Here is a 20,816-nt window from a genome sequence, read left to right as displayed (position 1 = left end):
AGATTTTTCTCCTCTAGGCTTTGGTTGAGTAATTAGAGACTGTTGAGTTATCAAACTCTTTTGTTGATTGATAATTGAAAGTTGCTAGTTGATTTGAATTCCACTAACTCTAGTCTTTCCTTATGAGTTGAATAGGACTTAGAGGATTTAGTCTGATTTATCCACTTGACTTACCTTCATATCTAGAGGTTGACTAAGTAGGAGTAATGGACAATTCTAAATCACAATTGATGATGATAATGAGGATAGGGCTTCTAGTTCTCATACCTTGAATTAAATTGAATGATTTTTTTTTTCAATATTCTGATACGGACGCCGAAACGTCATTTGAGTTACTAATTTTGACGATATTAACAACTCTACTATATCGACATAATCTAGATCGATTCATTAATATTAGTGAGGTTAACAATTTCAATATGATAAAAATAGTTATAAATCCATCTTAGTTATAAAAATATAAACTAGATCTTTTACTACTCCTAAGAGAACCTAAAAAATAAATACAAAACTTATATTATATTTAAATCAATTTCACTTCATAAACAAAAAGGATAAATATATATTTATAGTAATGAAAAGATGAAAGCTTTTATAACTTATATAATACAAAATTAATATATAACACAAATTTCATATATTAAATAATAGAAGACTTATATTTCAATTCCTTATTATAATTAATTAATATACTTAACCTATTAACTCAAATTGCTCCTATATTCGACACTCTTAAATGTCCTAATAACTCATCTAAATAACAAAAGCCAAACACCATTACTGATCTTACACATGCACCTTTTTGTAGATAAAACTACTAGAGACCAATAAATAAACACCTAAGCTTAGAGCACTTAACCCATCCAACACCCAATAAAAGTAATCAAGGTGTGCCTTATTCAAATTGTTTCCCACCAACCATTTCCCCCCTCTTTTTGAAGTTATTTCCACCACAATATCAATAATAGCATTGCCAACAAAATTTCCAACCCCTAAAATGCTTAAAAACCCAGCGGCGCCGGCGCTTCTCATCGCCTCCGACATTTGAGTATAGAACAATTCTTGAAGTCGAACCACCGCAAACGCATCGGTGACGCCGAGAATAGCATATTGAGTTAGTAACCACCATATACTCATCGGTGAAAAGCCTTCAATAGTATTATAATTATTCTTGTGTTTGTTAGCCGTATTTACTCTTTTGCTCTCCACGAGTGCCAAGACAACCATACAAAGTGTGGAACAAAAAAGACCAATTCCAATCCTTTGTAAAACCGTTATGCTGGATTGATGTCCGGTGAATTTCCGGACAATTGGAACGAAGACTCGGTCGTAAAATGCGACGGCAAAAAGAATTATAACTCCGACAACGCCTTGAAGTGATGCCGGAGGAATTTAAAAGTTTGGTCCGATGGAACGGTTCATTGTGCTACCTTGCTTCACAAAAAATGTTCCTAGTTGACATTACAACTACGAACATCAAACAACTTAGCCATATAGGAATTAAACGAAGGACAAGCTTCACTTCTTCAACTTGATTTAATGTGCACAACCTCCATGGATCTCTTGTGTTCTTGGCAACATCATGCTCATCAATGATCATTGCCTTGTCCAAAAATCTGTCAATAAAAGAAAAAAAAAAAAAGAAAACCTACAAATCATATTTGTTCATACCAACTCTAATAATACACATTGGATATGGTAAAAACTTAGGTACAGTCAACTTCATGTGAAGTTGATAGTTGAAAGCTGTTAGATGAAAATTTAGTCAAATCAGTCAAATCATTTAATAGCTCTTAGATATCAACTTCACGTGAAATCGACTGCACTTGAATTTTCACAATTGGATATATAGTCATATTAGAGCTATTTCAAAAAGAGTACATTATTGCAATATTACTATATATTTTATTTCCTATGAAATAAGATTTAAGTTTTTTTTTAAGTTTGATTTTTTTTAAAAATATTTTATTTCGTTTTATTTTTGTCTTTAGTTACATTTTTTTTAATATCACTTTTTATTTATTATTATTTTTTATTTCTCTTATTATTTTTTGCAAATTTCACTCTCAAAACAATATAATTACTATTGCAATTACTACAATTACGATTGTTGCTGTTACCTAAAAGAAGATGATAATAAAAAAAAAAGTTTAGCTAATATGTTTCTTTAAAACACATGATAAGGTTATCAATAATAAAATATTTTAAATTTTGGGCCTTCTTTTTTGTACCTTTTCATTCCAAGGAAGAAGAATACTATTGCTATGGCCCACATCCCAGGTAGGAGCCCAATGCCCAAAGTCCATCCAAAATTGTCCTGCAAATAAACCATGAAGAAAACGGAGGAAATGCATGCAACAACTATGACCAAATGCCACCAATTGAAGAATGAAGTCTTTGCATTTCTTTGATCTTCTGTTTCTTCATCAAACTGATCAGCAGCAAAGGTTTGAACACATGGCTTGTGGCCGCCGTCGCCGACGGACAAGACATAAAGAGATATGAAGAACAGGGCCTCATGCTTCATTACTGACACTGATAGTGTTAAGACTGTTAACAAAATCATGCCCTGCATCCATGCATATATATGTGATATTTATGATATCAATCATGTTAGGTATATATTAAATTCAGTCACTAAAATTAGTTATTAATATAAAATATATATTGAAATACAAATATACATTAAAAATAAATTAATAATATATGTATTCATAGTTTATACACAATTATATTAAGGTTTAATTATTCTGTCAATCCCATAGTTTCACTGAATTTTCAATTAGGTTCTTATACTTTTTTTTCGATTGATTGAGTCTTTATACCATATCAGGTTTTATAATTAAGTCTCTATTGTGATAAAAATGTTAGAATTAACGGAATATTCTGTTAAGCAAAACGAATATGCCTAATACTTGACTGAATATTCTATATAGTTTAATAGAATATTTCATTAATTTTAACATTTTTTTTTACAGTAGAGACTTAGCTACAAAATCTGATATGATATAAGGACTTAATTAAAAAAAAAAACTTAATTAAAAATTTGATAAAATTATAAAGACCAACAAAATAATTAATCCTTACATTAATAACTAATTTTGATATAGAAATAGTATTTATATATTTTTCTCAATTATGCTACTATACACTCTTTATATTAGATACTGTCTTGTCTTGTCATTGGTATTTTTTTTAACATCCAACATACACACATTTACTTTGCTTTGTTAAGCGTTAACTAAAATAAAATTTAAATACATAATTAACTAATAACAATTGTATTTTTATACGAGTATCAAAAATGTTTGATATCTAATATATTATTATATTTTATTAATTTGATTTAAGTTTTATTACGTATTGATATGTTAATAAAAATAAATATTTTTTATATTCACTAATCTTTCAAAAAAAAAAAACATATACAATGTATTTTATACTAAATTCATCAATTTTTCGTATTCAAAAATATATTTATTTTTTTTACTATAATAAACAAATAAAAATTTAATAAAAATATTTTATATTAAATTTAACTTTTTTAACAAATTCGTAATTCAATTAAATGTATCGATATAATATATTTTGTGTGTGTATCTGTCAAGAATTTAGTTTCTAGATAATATTAGTATTTTATATTAATATATGTTTTTGACCACGTTCGGTATATCGTTGAACATTATTATAATATGCTATAATAATATTTTTCTTTTATAAGAAAAATATTACCTACCATTGCAATTTATTATCTATTATTTTTAAATAGTATTTAATGTATTTATTTATATAATAAATATGTTGCGGCCCAGCCCATCTGGTCGATATCACTGCACCTTCGGATCCGGGCAACCGCTTTGCGGGGTGCTCCACACCCGGACCTTGACCTGAACATCCCGTAGGAGCCAGCTCGCCTGGTGACGGCTAGTAGAAGGAAACTTTGCGGAAGGTGGGTCTCTGACCATGAGGGGCCCACCTCTGACACGGTATATATGGGGAGGGTCCTACCCCTCCCCAAAGGTACGTCACTACAACTTTTCACTTTTTTCCACCTGCTCACCACACTGACTTGGGCGTCGGAGGGTCTTTGCAGGTGGCACCCCCCTCAACGCATCAAGTGCTCGCAAGGTCGTCAGCTCGAACTATCCATTCCCAGGACTCAGACCAAGGCAGGACCCATCTTCACATCTGAACCGTCCGGTAACCCGACGAACCGAACATTGGCGCCGTCTGTAGGGACCTATGGATTTTGTTCTGGTTCCTAATGGGGCTGACGCCGGAGCCGGGCATGGAGGGGAAGGAGTAGATCTCAGAAGCAGTAGGGTAGCTGCTGGAGCCACCACTCGTGAGGGCACCAGGTCCCCCCCGCGGCGACCTGAGGGACGCCCCTTTAGAGGAACAGACAGTGATAGCGCCAGAATAATACAAGAGCTGCGCCATAGGGTGCAAAACCTGGAGTGAGAAGTGGCCAACCGTAAAAGTCGTCAGAGGAGAGAGGAGTCTCTGAGGAAGTCACTCTAGGCGCACCCCGACCCCCCGGTCAGAATCAGAAAGCTTGGAAAGCAGAGAGGTACCAAGGAGGCGACGAGATCCCCTGGTCTATACCCGGTCACCGACAATAGATACCGAAGACGAAGACTGGAAGGCCGGCAGGGAACGAAGAAGAAGGAGCCGACCACAACAAAAACATCACGCGGAAGGGGCAAGGAGAAGCCGGCCTAACAGGGAGCGCAGTAGGGGAAGACCGAGACGAATCCGGCAACCAGTGATCATGGGGGCGACCCCCTTCCACCACTCGGTCCTTGGAGTTCGGCTGCCAAAGCACTTCGACAAGCCGACTGACATGAGGTATGATGGTACCCAGGATCCCCAGGAACACCTAATAGCATTCGAGGCCAGGATGAACCTGGAAGGGGTAGCCGATGAAGTAAGGTGCCGCCCTTTCCCGGTAACCCTGGCTGGACCAGTGATCCGATGGTTTAACGCCCTCCCCCAGGGCTCCATAACCGCGTTCGCCGATATCAGCCGCGCCTTCCTGGTCCAGTTCACCACGCCTATCGCAAAAGTGAAACACCCGATTAATCTGCTAGGGGTAAATCAACGAGCCGGCGAGCCAACTAGGAAGTACCTGGACAGATTCAATGACGAGTGCCTGGAAATTGACGGCCTAACCGATTCAGTGGCCAGTTTGTGCCTAACCAACGGGCTGCTAAATGAGTATTTCAGAAAACAACTTACCACCAAGCCTGTCTGGATGATGCAAGAGATTCAGAGTGTGGCTAGAGAATACATCAATGATGAAGAAGTGAGTCGGGTCATGGCAGCTAATAAACGGCAGCACGCATACTCTAATGCCCACCCACCGGGTGGTGGGGAAAGGGCCAAGGAACACTCCAGAGACGGGGTATTGGCCAAGACCTCAAAACCCTTCCCCCGTGTTGGGAAGTTCACCAACTACACTCCCCTGGCGGCTCCAATCGTCAAGGTCTATCAGCAGATCGCCAACAAGGACATCTTGTCGAAGCCCCGACAACTCAAGTACAGGACAGGAGGAAACCAGAACCTCTATTGCGATTATCACAAGGGTTATGGCCACAAAACCCAAGACTATTTTGACCTGAAAGACACCCTGGAGCAGGCCATTCGAGAAGGAAAGTTAGCTGAGTTCTCCCACCTTATAAGGGAACCAAGGAGGAGGGACCGGTCAGTAGAGGACAAAAGCTGTGCCGTAAGACAAAGACGGGAACCCGAAGAGGATAACGAGCGCGGTCTCATGGTGGTAAACGTGGTGATTGGGAGAGACGTCCCTCTCAGATCGAAATCGGCTAGCAAGAAGGACGCCAAGGTCTTGGCTATGACCTCTGGCCCCGCACCGACCTCCCGGCGGGTACCCTCGATATCCTTCGGCCCCGAAGATCAATGGTTTGATGAGGTGGAAGAGAACCCACCAATGGTGATCACGGCCCGGGTGGGCAACGGCCTAGTAAAACGGATCCTGGTGGACACGGGAGCCGACTCCAATATCATATTCCGCAATGTATTTGATGCCCTGCGCCTACGGGATACCGACTTGAAGGGTCATCAACACGGCGTGGTAGGCCTAGGCGATAACTTCATCAAGCTAGATGGTGTAGTTTTCCTCCCGGTCTCCATTGGCGGAGGCAGGTGGAAGAAGTCGCTAATGGCGGAGTTCGTTGTCTTAAGGGACTCCACGGCCTACAACCTCATCCTAGGAAGAAAAACCATCAACGACTTTGGGGCGGTGATTTGCACCAAGTTATTGGTAATGAAGTTTGTAGCTGATAATGGATCAGTGGGGACCATCAGGGGTGACCTGGAGATGGCAGTCGCATGCGACAACGCCAGCCTCTCCCTGAGGAAGAAATCTAAAGAAGCATCCGGTGTCTTCCTTGCCAACCTGGACGCCAGGGTTGATGACAAACCTAGGCCGGAACCAGAGGGAGATCTTGAAAAATTTAGGGTCGGCGACTCAGAGGACGAGTTTACCTTTGTGAACAGGAATCTACCCCATGACTGGAAAGAACCCCTGATAGAAATGATCAGAGCCAACGGCGACTTGTTCGCCTGGACTCCGGCTGACATGCCGGGTATAGCCCTCAATTCATGTCGCACCAGCTGGCCGTGAGGCTGGAGGCGAGCCAGTAGCTCAAAGGAGGAGAAAGATGTCCCAAGAAAGGGTGGAAGAGGTGGCCAAACAGACGGCCAGCCTACTGGAAGCGGGCTTCATCCAGGAACTGGACTATTCAACGTGGTTGGCAAATGTGGTCCTCGTTAAAAAAACCAATGGAAAATGGAGAATGTGCGTAGATTACTCCGACCTCAACAAGGCATGTCCCAAGGATTCCTTCCCCTTACCCAACATCGACGTTCTTGTTGACGCGGCGGCAGGTTACCGGTATCTGAGCTTCATGGATGCCTATTCTGGGTACAATCAGATACCGATGCACCGGCCAGATGAAGAGAAAACGGCGTTCATAACGCCAGGAGGGACATACTGCTACAAGGTGATGCCGTTCGGGCTGAAGAATGCGGGGGCCACATACCAAAGGCTGATGAACAAGGCCTTCAGGGACCTCATCGGCAAGACGGTAGAGGTATACGTGGATGATATCTTGGTCAAGACCGCCAGGCCCGAGGCCCTCTAAAGTGACTTAGAAAGCGTCTTCGCGTCTCTTCGCCAACACGGAATGAGGCTCAATCCGCTGAAGTGTGCCTTCGCTGTCGAAGTCGGAAAATTCCTAGGGTTGATGATAACGCAACGAGGGGTGGAGGCCAACCCGAAAAAGTGTGAGGCAATCCTACAGATGAAGAGCCGGGGAAGTGTAAAAGATGACCAAAGGTTAGCAGGTAGACTCACCGCACTGTCCCGTTTCCTCGGCGCGTCGGCGGCTAAAGCTCTACCTTTCTTTAACCTAATGAAGAAGGGGATCGTGTTTGAGTGGACACCGAAATGTGAAGAGGCTTTCAAACAATTCAAAGAGATAATCTCGGCGCCACCTGTTCTAGCGAGGCCTAAGAACAGAGAAGCGCTGTACTTGTATCTGGCAGTAACCGACGAGGCCTTGGCGGCGGTCTTGGTGCGAGAAGAGGGGAAAACCCAGCAGCCAATATATTTTGTGAGTAAAGCACTACAAGGAGCGGAGCTAAGGTATAGCAAGCTGGAGAAAGTGGCATATGCGCTCCTGACATCGTCGCGCAGGTTGCGGCAGTACTTTCAAGGACACCAAGTAATCGTCAGAACGGATCAGGCAATCCGACAAGTACTGTAGAAACCCGACCTGGTAGGTAGAATGATGACTTGAGCTATTGAGCTCTCCTAGTATGACTTACAGTATGAACCCAGGCACGCGATCAAGGCTCAAGCCATGGCTGACTTCCTGGTAGAAGTGACAGGAGACCCCGCCGGGACCCCGAACACACGGTGGAAGCTTCATGTTGACGGAGCATCTAACCAAACGTTCGGAGGGGCAGGAATCATCTTGGAGAACCCGACTGGAGTTGTATATGAGCAGCCCATCAAATTCGATTTCCCGGTCTCTAACAATCAAGCAGAGTATGAAGCCTTACTGGGAGGCCTAGCGCTGGCAAGAGAGGTCGGAGCGACCAGAGTGGAGATGTGCAACGACTCACAGGTCATAACTTCCCAGATTAATGGGACCTACCAGGCCAGAGACTCACTGTTACCGAAGTATCTGGGGAAAGTCAAAGAATTGAGCAAGCAATTCGAGGAGGTCACGATCCAGCACGTTTCGAGAGAACGGAAAACACGGGCGGATCTCCTGTCCAAGCTAGCGAGCACAAAACCAGGGACTGGCAACCGATCTCTGATTCAAGGTTTGATAAAAGAACCAGCAGTGGTCCTATAGCTGACCCAGTCAGAACCCTCTTGGATGGACCCGATCATCGACTTCCTGGAAAAAGTCGAGCTCCCCAGTGACGAGAAGGTGGCCAAAACAATAAGACGAGAAGCGGCCAAGTATGCAATCATACAGGGCCAGTTGTTTAAGAAGGGGCTTAGCCAACCCCTGCTGAAATGCCTGCACCCCAACCAAATGGAGTATGTCCTCTGGGAAGTCCATGAAGAATGCTGCAGTCACCACATCGGAGGGAAGGCCTTAGCTAGGAAGCTCATCAGAGCCGGGTACTACTGGCCCTCCATGATGGCAGATTCTAAGGAATTCATAAGAAGGTGCAAGAGATGCCAGAAAAATTCTAGCTTTCACAAAGTGCCAGCAACCAAACTCAGCTTCTTCACGACTTCCCGACCTTTCTCACAATGGGGAATTGACCTATTAGGACCCTTCCCAGTCGGGCCAGGACAAGTCAAGTACCTGATACTGGCGATTGACTACTATACAAAGTGGATAGAGGCAGAGCCACTGGCCAGCATATCCTCAACGAACTGTCGAAAGTTTATATGGAGACAGATAATAGCAAGATTCGGCATCTCAGAAGCTATCATCTCGGACAACGGGACGCAGTTCGCCGATAAAAAATTTGGAGAATTCCTTGCCAGTTTGGGGGTAAAACAAAAGTTTTTGTCAGTAGAGCATCCCCAGACCAATGGATAAGTGGAGGCTGCGAACAAGATCATCCTGCAGGGCCTCAAGAAGCGACTCGACCAGAAGAAGGGAGCGTGGGCGGATGAACTGGCCTCGGTTCTCTGGTCTTACCGCACAACCCAACAATCCGCCACCGGGGAAACGCCCTTCCGACTCACGTATGGGGTAGAGGCAATAATACCCGTGGAAGTCGGGGAGCTGAGCCCACGACTACTCTTAGGGGTAGTCAAAGAGGCCGTGGAAAAGGACTTGGTGGATGAAGCAAGGGAGATGACCCATCTATCAGAGATGGCGCTAAAACAAAGAATGGCCCTGTGCTACAATGCCAAGGTGCTCAAAAGAGAGTTCGAATAGGACGACTTGGTCTTAAGACGCAACGATGTTGGGCCGCCGACGACAGGGCAAGGAAAACTGGCGGCAAACTGGGAAGGCCCTTATAGGGTTAAGGAAGTGCTCGGCAGCGGCGCGTATAAATTAGAACGGCTGGACGACAAAGAAATACCCAAGACATGGAACGTGGTTAACCTAAAGAGATTCTACCCCTAGCAGCTGAGGCACGCCATATGAGTAAGATTCCTACCAGTTTAACCACACCAGTAAGATTTGCATTACTGTATGTGAGATCATTAGACTTACGATAATTGTTTATGCTACCTTTAGTTATAAGCTTGTTTATGTCATCTTTAATTGTTGCCTATACTATCTTCGCCCCGTGTTTACGTTATTCAGATTTATCATACGTCGTTGATTTTTCGAAATTTATCAAAACGGAAAACCGGGATTGATCACCCCAATAACCTAGAACATTAAAAAACAATCAGGCGACTCCTACGACTACCAAACGATGCGCTTAGCGACCAATAAAACGGTAAGAGACATTGACGATAGACAAGTCATTAATTACATATATGCCAAAAACGGCAACCAAGTTCACCACAACTATCTTAATACACTAAACGGCAGTCAACTAGCCAAAAGTATATAAAATCTATATATTACAAAAAACGAAGTTCAAAGGCAAGACCAAATCACTTCTTCGGGATGTCGACAATTTTTCCATCCTTGATGGTTTTGAAGACGCTAACAGCTGAGGTGTCGAAGTCGGGAGCCAACAGCTTCACCTGAGCCTTGAGGGCCTCCTCAGTCATCAAGATGGCGCTCTTCCCTTGCTTGACAGTCTCTTTGTACTTTCTCATCAGTTCGGTCGCCTCATTCTTAGCCGCAGTTGCCGAGGCCAGGGCCTCATCATGCTCCTTTTCGACCTCTTTTACCTTGCCCTGAGCGGAGTTGAGCTGACTCTCCATGGTCATCTCCCTCTCGGTAAGCCGGGCAACGGCGACATCAGAAGTCTTAACCTTCTCCGTAGCAGTAGCCAGCAGCTCCTGAGCAGTTGCCAATTGCTTCCGAAGTAACTCCACCTCGGCCTTGTACTTGTTATTTGCTTCAACAGAAGATTCAAGTCTATTCTGCAAAGAATACGTTCCCGCCAGGGTAAACTCCGCCTTCCTTGCTATCGCGGCTCCCCGGAGCAACGTGCGATACATCCATCTTGCCTACCCCGGAAGATCCCCACCATGGAGGAAGTCCTCTGTGCCCGGGAGCAATTGGGAATCGATAAAGTTTCCGGTATCAAAATTCTTCTCCATCACGGTAAGAGCTCCCTCCGGGCTAGAAGACGGTTTCCTTTTCCTGGGATTATCCACTATTATCACATCCGGGTTCTCAACCTCGATCTCTGGCTGAGGTTTCGGTCCACCACTAGTACCGATTACCTCACCATGAGAAGGTTGGGACTGAGCCCCAGCGCTTGCGGTATCCTGAGGAGGATTCTCTTGATTATCTGCGGCTTGGTGGTCAGAAGCCGTCTCCTCCTCGATGTCGTTATTGAGAAAGGTGTTAAATAAAGCTTCAAGACCAACTTGCTCGCCAGCCATCGACACTGGTAAAGAGCACGAAAGCTCGTTAGCTAAAAAAAAAAGAAGAAGAGAAGGGAAACTCACGTATATAATTCCTAGATACATTTTGGTCACCCATGAGAAGATGGGGGTTAACATTATTCTTCCCAAACACTGCTAACAACACGTCGGCAACCCGTTTATTCTCTGGAGATAGCCCTTTATATGTGACTTTAATAAAAGCGTTCGCCCCTGCCCCAAAACTCCAATAGGTCGGGATGCGACGCACCCACTCCAGCGTCAGCCAAAATGGGTGATGACCCTCTAAAGGGCGAACTTTGAAATACCTATCTTTGAACCCATGGTAGGAGTCCTCAAACAACCCAAAAATCCTCCGACCCTTGGCAGATCAGAAAGACATGAAGCCTTTCTTCGCCTTCCCCTCTTTAGAGGGATTCGTCAAAGTAAAAAAAAAAACAAGAAAACCTCAACGGAGACCGGCAACTCCAAGTACTCACAAACCATCTCGAAGACGCAGATCGAAGCCCAACTGTTCGGATGCAACTGGGACAACGCCACGTCACACCAATTGAGTAGCGCCATTTGAAAGGGAGAGAAGGGAATGCAAACTCCCACTTGAGTAAACATTACCTTATAGAACCAGATCCAGTCGGCAACTCAGGGGTGGTGCAGGTTTATTTGATAAATCCGCTCATGTGGGGCGGGGACAAAGACCTCGTAATGGGACTCCTCGTCAGTCCCACCACACAGGTACTCAGCTTGCCGGAACTCAGTGAGCTCCTCTAGATCCGTTTGATTGGGAGAATCCTTCACATCCGAAGTCACCTAGGCGTACCGGTCGTAAGCTGCTCTCGCAGCTGGTGCCCGTGCAACATGACGCTGGGCCATACCTACAGTGGGGGCACCACCCGGTTAGACTAAGAGATCGGGAGATCGGCACCATAACCAGAAAGCTACAGTCTACCGATCAAAAACTAACAATTTAGCTAAACTTGAGCCTACGCAAGACAAAGCCTAAAAGACCAACACCCTAGAATGGTAACCCCCTAATACATCTACCTAACGCTAATAGTATCTACTACGCAATCCAGCTTAGAAGAACAACACACACGCACGGAAATGGCACAATTACAAAGAAAAACTAAACAAGATGAAGAAGAGGAAATGAAACATACCTGGATAATTGCGTTGGAACGAAGGAGCCGAAAGGATTAAAAAGGCTGGAGAGAGAAAGGGAGACTGCAGCGGCAAATTGGAACCAGCAAGGAGAGTGATGAGGGGATGCGATGGTAGCAAAATGAAAACCAAATGATGAATAAAGGAAACTGAGGGGATAACTGATGCATGAAGAGGCGCGAAAGACAGGGGTAAAACAGTCATTGCGCGCGAGGTTTTGAATTTCCCATTATGAGCATTTAATGCTCGGCGCGAGAAACGAGGCGAGAAGCGGAGCACCCCTGCAACGAACAAGCCCACGCGCCCAGGAAACGCGCCCCTGTCACGATCAGTCAACCAACCGACACCTCATGTGAAGAGGAGCAGAACGCACCACCTACGGCACTCGCGGCCCCAACTGGCGCGTTGGGAGCACTGTTGCGGCCCAGCCCATCTGGCCGATATCACCGCACCTTCGGATCCGGGCAACCGCTCTGCGGGGCGCCCTGCACCCGGACCTTGACCCGAGCATCCCACAGGAGCCAGCTCGCCTGGTGATAGCTAGGGGAAACTTCGCGGAAGGTGGGTCTCTGACCATGAGGGGCCCACCTCTGAGACGGTATATATGGGAGGGTCCTACCCCTCCCCAAAGGTACGTCACTACAACTTTCTACTTTTTTTCACCTGCTCACCACACTGACTTGGGCGTCGGAGGGTCTTTGCAGGTGGCACCCCCCTCAACGCATCAAGTGCTCGCAAGGTCGTCAGCTCGAACTATCCGTTCCCAGGACTCAGACCAAGGCAGGACCCATCTTCACATTTGAACCGTCCGGTAACCCGATGAACCGAACAAAATACAATTATTTTTCTTACTAAAAAATATAATTTGTTTTATGGTATTTATTATTACATTTTGAATTAAAAGAAACAAATTTAATTCTTGACGTGTTTTTGACTTTTTTTTTTTGTACAAAATAACATATTATTAATCGTATGTAAAAAACTAAATTGTGAAGATATTATTCATTAAATGTTACCTTGAATTTATTTGATTTTTAAGAAATTTATGCATGGATTATTATCTTTCTTTCATCTCTTTATTATTATTATTATTATTATTATTATTATTATTATTGATAATTTGTTACATGATCCTATGCTACATCTCGTTTTGTGTCTAGAATTGCGCAAGAATATTTGAAGTGAATCATGTTATTATGGTAATGATGAAACCATAATTATCTTAAAAGGCGATGGAAATTTGAATAATCATACTTAGATGTATATTAAAATTAATTATTAGTATAAAATATATATTAAAAATAAATTAAATTATATATAATTATATATAAATTAAATATATAATAACTAATTTTTAGTGTGCAACATAATAATTTTAAAATTTAAAAGATTGACGAATAATAAAAAAAAATTAAGGACTCTCTTAAAAGATAAAACGAAAATACGTACAATAAAGAAATTGAAGGAGGAGATAACGATGGTATTGAAGCGGCCGAAATAAAAATCGGCGAGAAAGCCACCAAGTAAAGGGAAGAGGGAGGAAAACTCAATCTATGTGTTCACATTCTTTGTTGCATCTACTACTGACTTTTTAAGCTCTTTTGCTATGTATGTTATCAAATTTGCAGACGACAAACCCATCGAAATAAATCACTCCACAAATTTCACACCTATCCATACTACAAATACCCATAAAATTATTTATTCTAAAAGTTTAAAATAATAAAAAATATAAATAGTTATATTTTTTATACATTTTTTAATTATGTAAAATATATAAATAATTATATTTCTACTATGTATAATTATTAAAAATATAATAATTTATAATTTTTATTAATTTAAATTTTTAAAAAATACTAATTTTATGAAATGATATCACTTTATTACTAAAAAATTTAGAGTCTAATTTTTATTATTCCTAAGAGAGAAAAAAAATATCATTGTATTTCTCTATCTTTGAGTCTTTATATTTTTGTCTCCAAATACAAATAATTAAATACAAGTTTTTTAAAGAAAAAAGAAGAAAAGAAAAGCTCACATGTGATGAAGATGGCAGCATGCTGATGCGTGAGCATCTTATCTATCTTTTCCTTGTGAATTTGCATTTGAATTGTTAAGTTTAATCAAAATTTAAATATCTTTTGGCCACTATGGGTGCTACTTTGAGTTATGCACAATTCTATTTATTTCAGGTAGCATTCAGATGGATTTGACGGAGTTTTGTAGCAGAAAAGAAAGAAAGCGAATGATGCTGTTAATCCTGACCTCCTTGCACTCAAATAGGAATAACTCGAGTTACAGAGATCCAATTGACGTGATTCTAGCGGCGTTAGAAAGCTAACTTATAGGGCTTTCCAACGATATATAATAATGCACACTTCTTCTCCAGCAACCTCTGTCTCCTCCACGTTGAACTTGGCCCCTGCCAAGTTCAGCGTGGAACTTGAAAGCTCCCAGGGAAGCACACGCCACATCCCACGCTGAACTTGGGAAAAGCCAAGTTGAGCGTGGACTCAAGGGGACATGCTAAAAACCACACTGCCTTCTCCACACTGAACTTGGAAAAAGCCAAGTTCAACGTGGATCCTCAATATCAAAGTGGTCCCCAGGCTTTCATACAAGCTGCGCATGAAAACAAATTAATTTTGATTAAATTTATATTTTATTTTAAAATAGGAAAAGATATTATTTTAGTTTTAGGAAATATATTTTACATTAATTATTATTAGATATAAAAGGGAAAAGAATCAGCCCTTCGGGCTCTCTCTTCTCTTGAACCTCATTCCGCAATTTACAATTTACCAGAATCCTTATTTTCTCTCTGAACCATGAGCAACTAAACCTTCATTGTTAAGGTTAGGAGCTCTATCTATTGTATGGATTGATACTATTATTTTTCTATTTTAATTCATGTATTGATTTCTATTTCAAGAATTATTTTCGTTCTTTATCTTATGAATTTGGGTGGAACTGAAGTATGACCCTTGTTCTAATTGAGTTCTTGTATAACTTGGAAAAGCTCTTTACTTGAACAACAGCTTGAAAACAATTTCTCCTAAACTTCTAATTATCTGGACTTAACGGGACACGTGACATATAATCCTTTTATATTTGGGTAATTAGAGTTTCTGTGGCACATAAACTAGAATTGAACTTCATCCTCTAATTAGAATTAAGTGACCAAGGAATTGGCAGTTGATGAAAATTAGAGTAGACTAAGAAGGTCTAAGAAATTAGGGCTTAGTCATATATAGTTTACCATGAATTGAATCTTGCATGATTAAAATAGTTAGTAAGAAAAGTCAATCCGGAAAATAGATATCTCTGAAGTCTTAACTGTTTTTCCGTATATTATTCTTATCAATTTACTGCTTGCTGTTTTAATTTCTGAATTACTGTTTAATGCTTTTGAATACTAAAACACTCTTTTCTGTTTGTCTGACTAAGCCAATCACTCAACCATTGTTGCTTGATCCATCAATCCTTGTGGGATCGACCCTCACTCACATGAGGTATTACTTGGTACGACTCGGTGCACTTGCCAGTTAGTTTGTGGTTATAAATTTCGCATCACATGCCAGCTACCCCTTTTGGTGGTTTCAGCGGGGATATTGCTGCCGTCGTTGGCCACGGTGGTGCCCTTAGTCTAGGCCATAACTATCACATTAAGCAATACAGTGTGTAGTATTATTTAGACTGTGATTTTATTAATCTTAAGAAAAAAGACAGATAGATCCCTGACTTTTTAAATTTTTGACAAATACATCCCTAACAAAATTTAAATACAAAAAAGTCCCCGACTTTAACAAACGGAGGACAATTTAGTTCTTCCGTCTATTTGCCTCTCATACACCAAACGGAACTGGCTGACGTGGCTGAAACGGTGTCTAGGTGTCCGTTACGGTGCCACGCTGGAAGGGGAATAAAGTTCGAAGGACAAATAAGTCCTTGACGTCATTTTGCAAATAAAGTTCGAAGGACAAATAGGTCCTTGAGAATTTAGTTTATTATACTTCTATTATGCTTCTATTATGAGAATTTAGTTTATAAAATTATGCTTGTATTTTGAAATCTAGTTAAGTTGTTGTATTCTGTAATTTAAATTATTTGTATTAAAATTGCAGAAATTGGGCTTGTTCTGTGTCTACTTTTTTTTTCTTAAATTGCATTAGTTCAGTTTTAGTGCATTTGTGTATTATATTAGAATTTGTTAAATTACATTAGTTCAGTTTTCATCATACTAGTGGTATTAGTTAGCATCAGTTCATTTATGCATCAAATTAGCATTAGTCCATTTGTGCATCATTCATGTATTAAGTTAGGATTAGTGCATTTGTGTATTATATTAGAACTAATATTTTTATCCATAATAACATTACGAGAATAATTTTTTTTTAAAATTATAGTTCACTTTGTTCTAACAGTATAAATTATGCATGACACAAAAGATTTATAAAATCAAACTACTTTTACAAAAAAGTCGTAAGTTGACAAAAGTCTCTGGCTAAGAAGATCAAGATATCTGCAGAAAAAAATTAAATAATAAGATTTTTAGTTATTATTTTTATATGAAAAGTCTAATTTTTTATTAGTAATTAATTTTAACATTCGTTATCTAAAATTTAAAAATAATTTAATGTGTATACTTTTACATTTAAAATATTTTAATTGTAAAAAAAATATCAGATGACATATTTTGATTTGTCAAATTACTAATATAAAATATAATTATATATAGAGTAAAAATAGTAGAGAGAAATAGAAAAATGGAGAGAGGTAGATGAGAGAATTTAGGAAAGGAATTTATTAATTTTGAAAAAAAATATTTTCTCTAAATTTTAATAAGAGTGTCATGTGACACATTTGATTATTAAATTAGATAGTAATATATAATACATAATATAGGTATATTTCAATTAGATATTAATATGTGATACATATAGAAGCATAATGAACTAAATTCTCAATGACCTATTTATCCTTCGAACTTTATTTGCAAAATGATGTCAAGGACTTATTTGTCCTTTGAACTTTATTCCCCTTCCAGCGTGGCACCGTAACGGACACTTGGACACCATTTCAGTCACGTCAGCCAGTTCCGTTTAGTGTATGAGAGGCAAATAGACGGAAAGACTAAATTGTCCTCCGTTTGTTAAAGTCAGAGATTTTTTTATATTTAAATTTTGTCAGGGATGTATTTGTCAAAAATTTAAAAAGTTAAGAACCTATCTGTCTTTTTCCCTTAATCTTATGTAAAGCTATTCTATTTATATCTTCAAGTATCGAAAAAAGAAAATTCTATTTATATTATCAATCTCAATTTGTACGAAAGAGCATAAATTGAATAATTTTTGCTTAAAAAGATACAAGTGGGTTGCAGAATCCATTGATGATATAAATTGATGAAAAACAAATAAATTTTTTTCATCACATAAAAATAACAAAATACCGGATCAGCAACTTTTCAATGACTAATTAATGCTAAATTTAAATGTGTTTGTACAAGTATATATTTTAAGGAAAAAAATATCATAATAATAGTATATTACATGGTCATTAAATTAATGACGATTAGTAATATATTTAGGATTGTAAAGACTTAATTTGGTCCTTTAAATTTTAGAGTCTTTTAAAATTAATTCTGTGACCTAGTTTAGTCATTTAATTTTATTTGACCTAAAAGATTTTTTTAAATTTAATTGTAATTCAGTCTCACACTGAATTAATTACATATACATTTTTATCTTATTTTTTATGTTAGTTTGTTCTACAATAAAATCTAGTTTTACAAATAAATAAAATTCAACATCAATTTAATATCTCACTAAATAGAATAAAAACTTAATTTAGGTCTTCAAATTTTATAAACCACTCCATTTGATTTCTCAATTTATTCTATTAAATTTAACGTTGTAATTCATTATAGTTTTCAAACACTATTTTGTGACATCATTGTGAGGTGTGAATGATTGAGGAATTATTTAATAGGCTTAACTATCATCAATTTCATATAAATATAGTTTTGCGTGAGTCTTCATTATGTAATAATGAGATAGTTTAAAGTCCAAAATTTAGATATTTTTCTCTCTCTCCAGTTTATAGTGAGGAGGAAATATATATATATATATATATATATATATAGACAAATAATTCTTCTATTTTTATAATATTAAAGAACAATAATCTAATCTTTTTGTATCTTGTTCTAAAATTCTATATTTTACATGACTATTTTAAAGACTAAAATTTATTTTTAATCTTAGTCTGGGTTCAAATAAAATAAATAATAAGAAAAAAAATATGTTTTATTGTATAAAAAAAAAAAAAAATTCTAGAAGGGCAAATGCTTACTCTGCCCCACTAGAAACAGAGGAAATGCTTAATATGGTTTACAAAAAAAATATTTAATTGTCTTCACAAGAAAAAAATAAAATAAAAATACTTATTTATTTATTTTTTTCTACAAAATATATGAGCCTTTTTTCAGTACTATCCAACATTACAAACACATTGATACTAATTCAGGTTGACTACACTGAATTAGGGTTAAAAACCTTTTTGTAAACAAAACTCTTGGCAATTCATAAATAAACACAAAGATTAAGAACACTTAATTCAACTAGTAACCAATAAAAATAATCCAAATGTGCCTTATTTAGATTATTCCCAAACCATTTTCACCAATTTTTGAAGTGATTGCCACCATAATAACAATAATAGCATTACTAAAAAAGCTTCCAACACCATAGAGAGTAATGTAACAGCCCAGACCACCCGCTAGTACGATATTGTTCGCTTTAGTACATAAGGCCTTACGGTTTTATCTTTGACGATAGGAATGATAGCTGAAACCCCCTACACTCACTCGTCAAAACACGTCATACGAGGGAGACGTATCCACACCCTTATAAGGCATGCTTCGTTCCCCTCCCCAACCGATGTGGGACCTTACAATCCACCCCCCAAGGGAGCCCAGTGCCCTCGCTGGCACATCGATCCAGGCTCCGGCTCTGATACCATCTGTAACAGCCCAGACCACCCGCTAGCACGATATTGTCCGCTTTGGCACACAAGGCCTCACGGTTTTGCCTTTGACGATAGGGATGATAGCCAAATCTCCCCACACTCACTCGTCAAAACGCGTCATGCTAGGGAGAGGTATCCACACCCTTATAAGGTATGTGACGAGAGAATTATTGCCGGTTAGGAATCAATCAAAATAAGAATCAATTCGTTGGTAGCATAGTCCAAACTAACAATGAATTCTCAAGATCAAATATTAAATCAAATACAAAATAACCGAGAGTAATTAACTCCCGGGTCGTCTTCCCTAGGAGTTGCAATGAAATGTCATGTCATTGGCTATAAGAGAGCATGGGATGGCAAGAGAAGCAAGTAATATAAATGGCAAGAAATTAAATGAGCATGCAAGGAATTGAAGTCAAAGCAATAAGAAACAATGAAAATAGAAATTAAGTGCTAAAAGGGGCTCTTGGTGAGAATTGGAAAATTTAGGATTCCTATCCTAGTTATGGACCATAAACATGGCAATTGTGTGGAATTAATCCCAATTAGTCAATCCTACTTGAGAATTAGTCAAAAGGGCATAATTGATCTCAATCCATAAGTCCTAGTCAACTCACTACTTACTTAGTGAAAGACTAGCGTTAATGGAAACCAAACCAATTAACCATTCTCACATAATGCGGAATGGACATCCACAACTCAATTCCACCCAAACACCCAATTTCTCAACCAAGAGTGCGAAAACTAAACATGCAAGGAATTAAGAGGAAAGCAATAAAAGTCAAAGCAATTAAAGCAAGAAAAGGAAACTTCAAATGTAAGAAACCTCTTGGCATGTAATTGAGAGCTAAGGTTACCTATCCTAGCCATTAATCACAAACATATGATGATTATGAAGAGTTAATCCTACTTAGTCAACCTTACATCGAAGATAAGTCAAATATGCATAGTTAATTTCAATCCATAAGTCCTATGAAAACACTAAGGATCACATAGAGTCAATGGAAACCAAATCAACTAACTACTCTAATGTATCAAATAAGAATGGACATCAATGACTCAAGGATTACCAAAGTAATCAATTTCAAGCCAAGAGTGTAGAAAAACTAAGTGAAAACTAAGCCAAGCATTTTATCAAATACTTGGTGTACATGAAAATAAAATGATATTAAATTGTATTAAAAATAAAATCTAAAATACCAAAAGCAAGAAAATGACAATAACAACTAAAGAAAGCAATAAATGACATGAAAACATAAATTTGTATTAATTAGAACTAAAATAACAAAAGTGTTCATAACATGAAAATTGACATAAAAGAAAAAATAACAAAAGAGATGAAGAAGATAAAGACAAGAAAGTATAGAAACATAAATGAAACTATACTAAAGCAAGAATTAAAGTGCTGAAATTAAAAGGAAACTAAGCTAAAAACCCTAATGCTAGAGAGAGGGGGGGGGGGAGCTTCTTTCTCTAGAAACTAGAGAAAACATCATAAAAACTAAACCTAATTGCCCCCTTCATTCAGCTTCACTTTGGCCTCATATAGCTTCAGAAATGAGTTGAACTGGGTTCTGGAGGCCCAAAAAATTGCCCCAGCGATTTGCATTAA

The 20,816-nt window shown here is 39.0% G+C and overlaps 2 pseudogenes; both read right to left on the bottom strand.

Annotated features, from left to right (window-relative positions):
- Positions 1-786: 786 nt before the first annotated feature.
- Positions 787-13,816, bottom strand: LOC107637032 (protein NRT1/ PTR FAMILY 5.4 pseudogene; annotated as a pseudogene).
- A 4,892-nt stretch (positions 13,817-18,708) lies between these two features.
- Positions 18,709-20,816, bottom strand: part of LOC148569197 (protein NRT1/ PTR FAMILY 5.4-like) — a 47,947-nt pseudogene continuing 45,839 nt past the window's right edge.

This window comes from Arachis ipaensis, chromosome B4 (genome assembly GCF_059453495.1).
Source record: "Arachis ipaensis isolate K30076 ecotype BB chromosome B4, ASM5945349v1, whole genome shotgun sequence".
Taxonomy (NCBI): domain Eukaryota; kingdom Viridiplantae; phylum Streptophyta; class Magnoliopsida; order Fabales; family Fabaceae; genus Arachis; species Arachis ipaensis.
The sequence above is the reverse complement of the archived record's forward strand: the minus strand, read 5'-3'. Positions and strand labels throughout refer to the sequence as shown.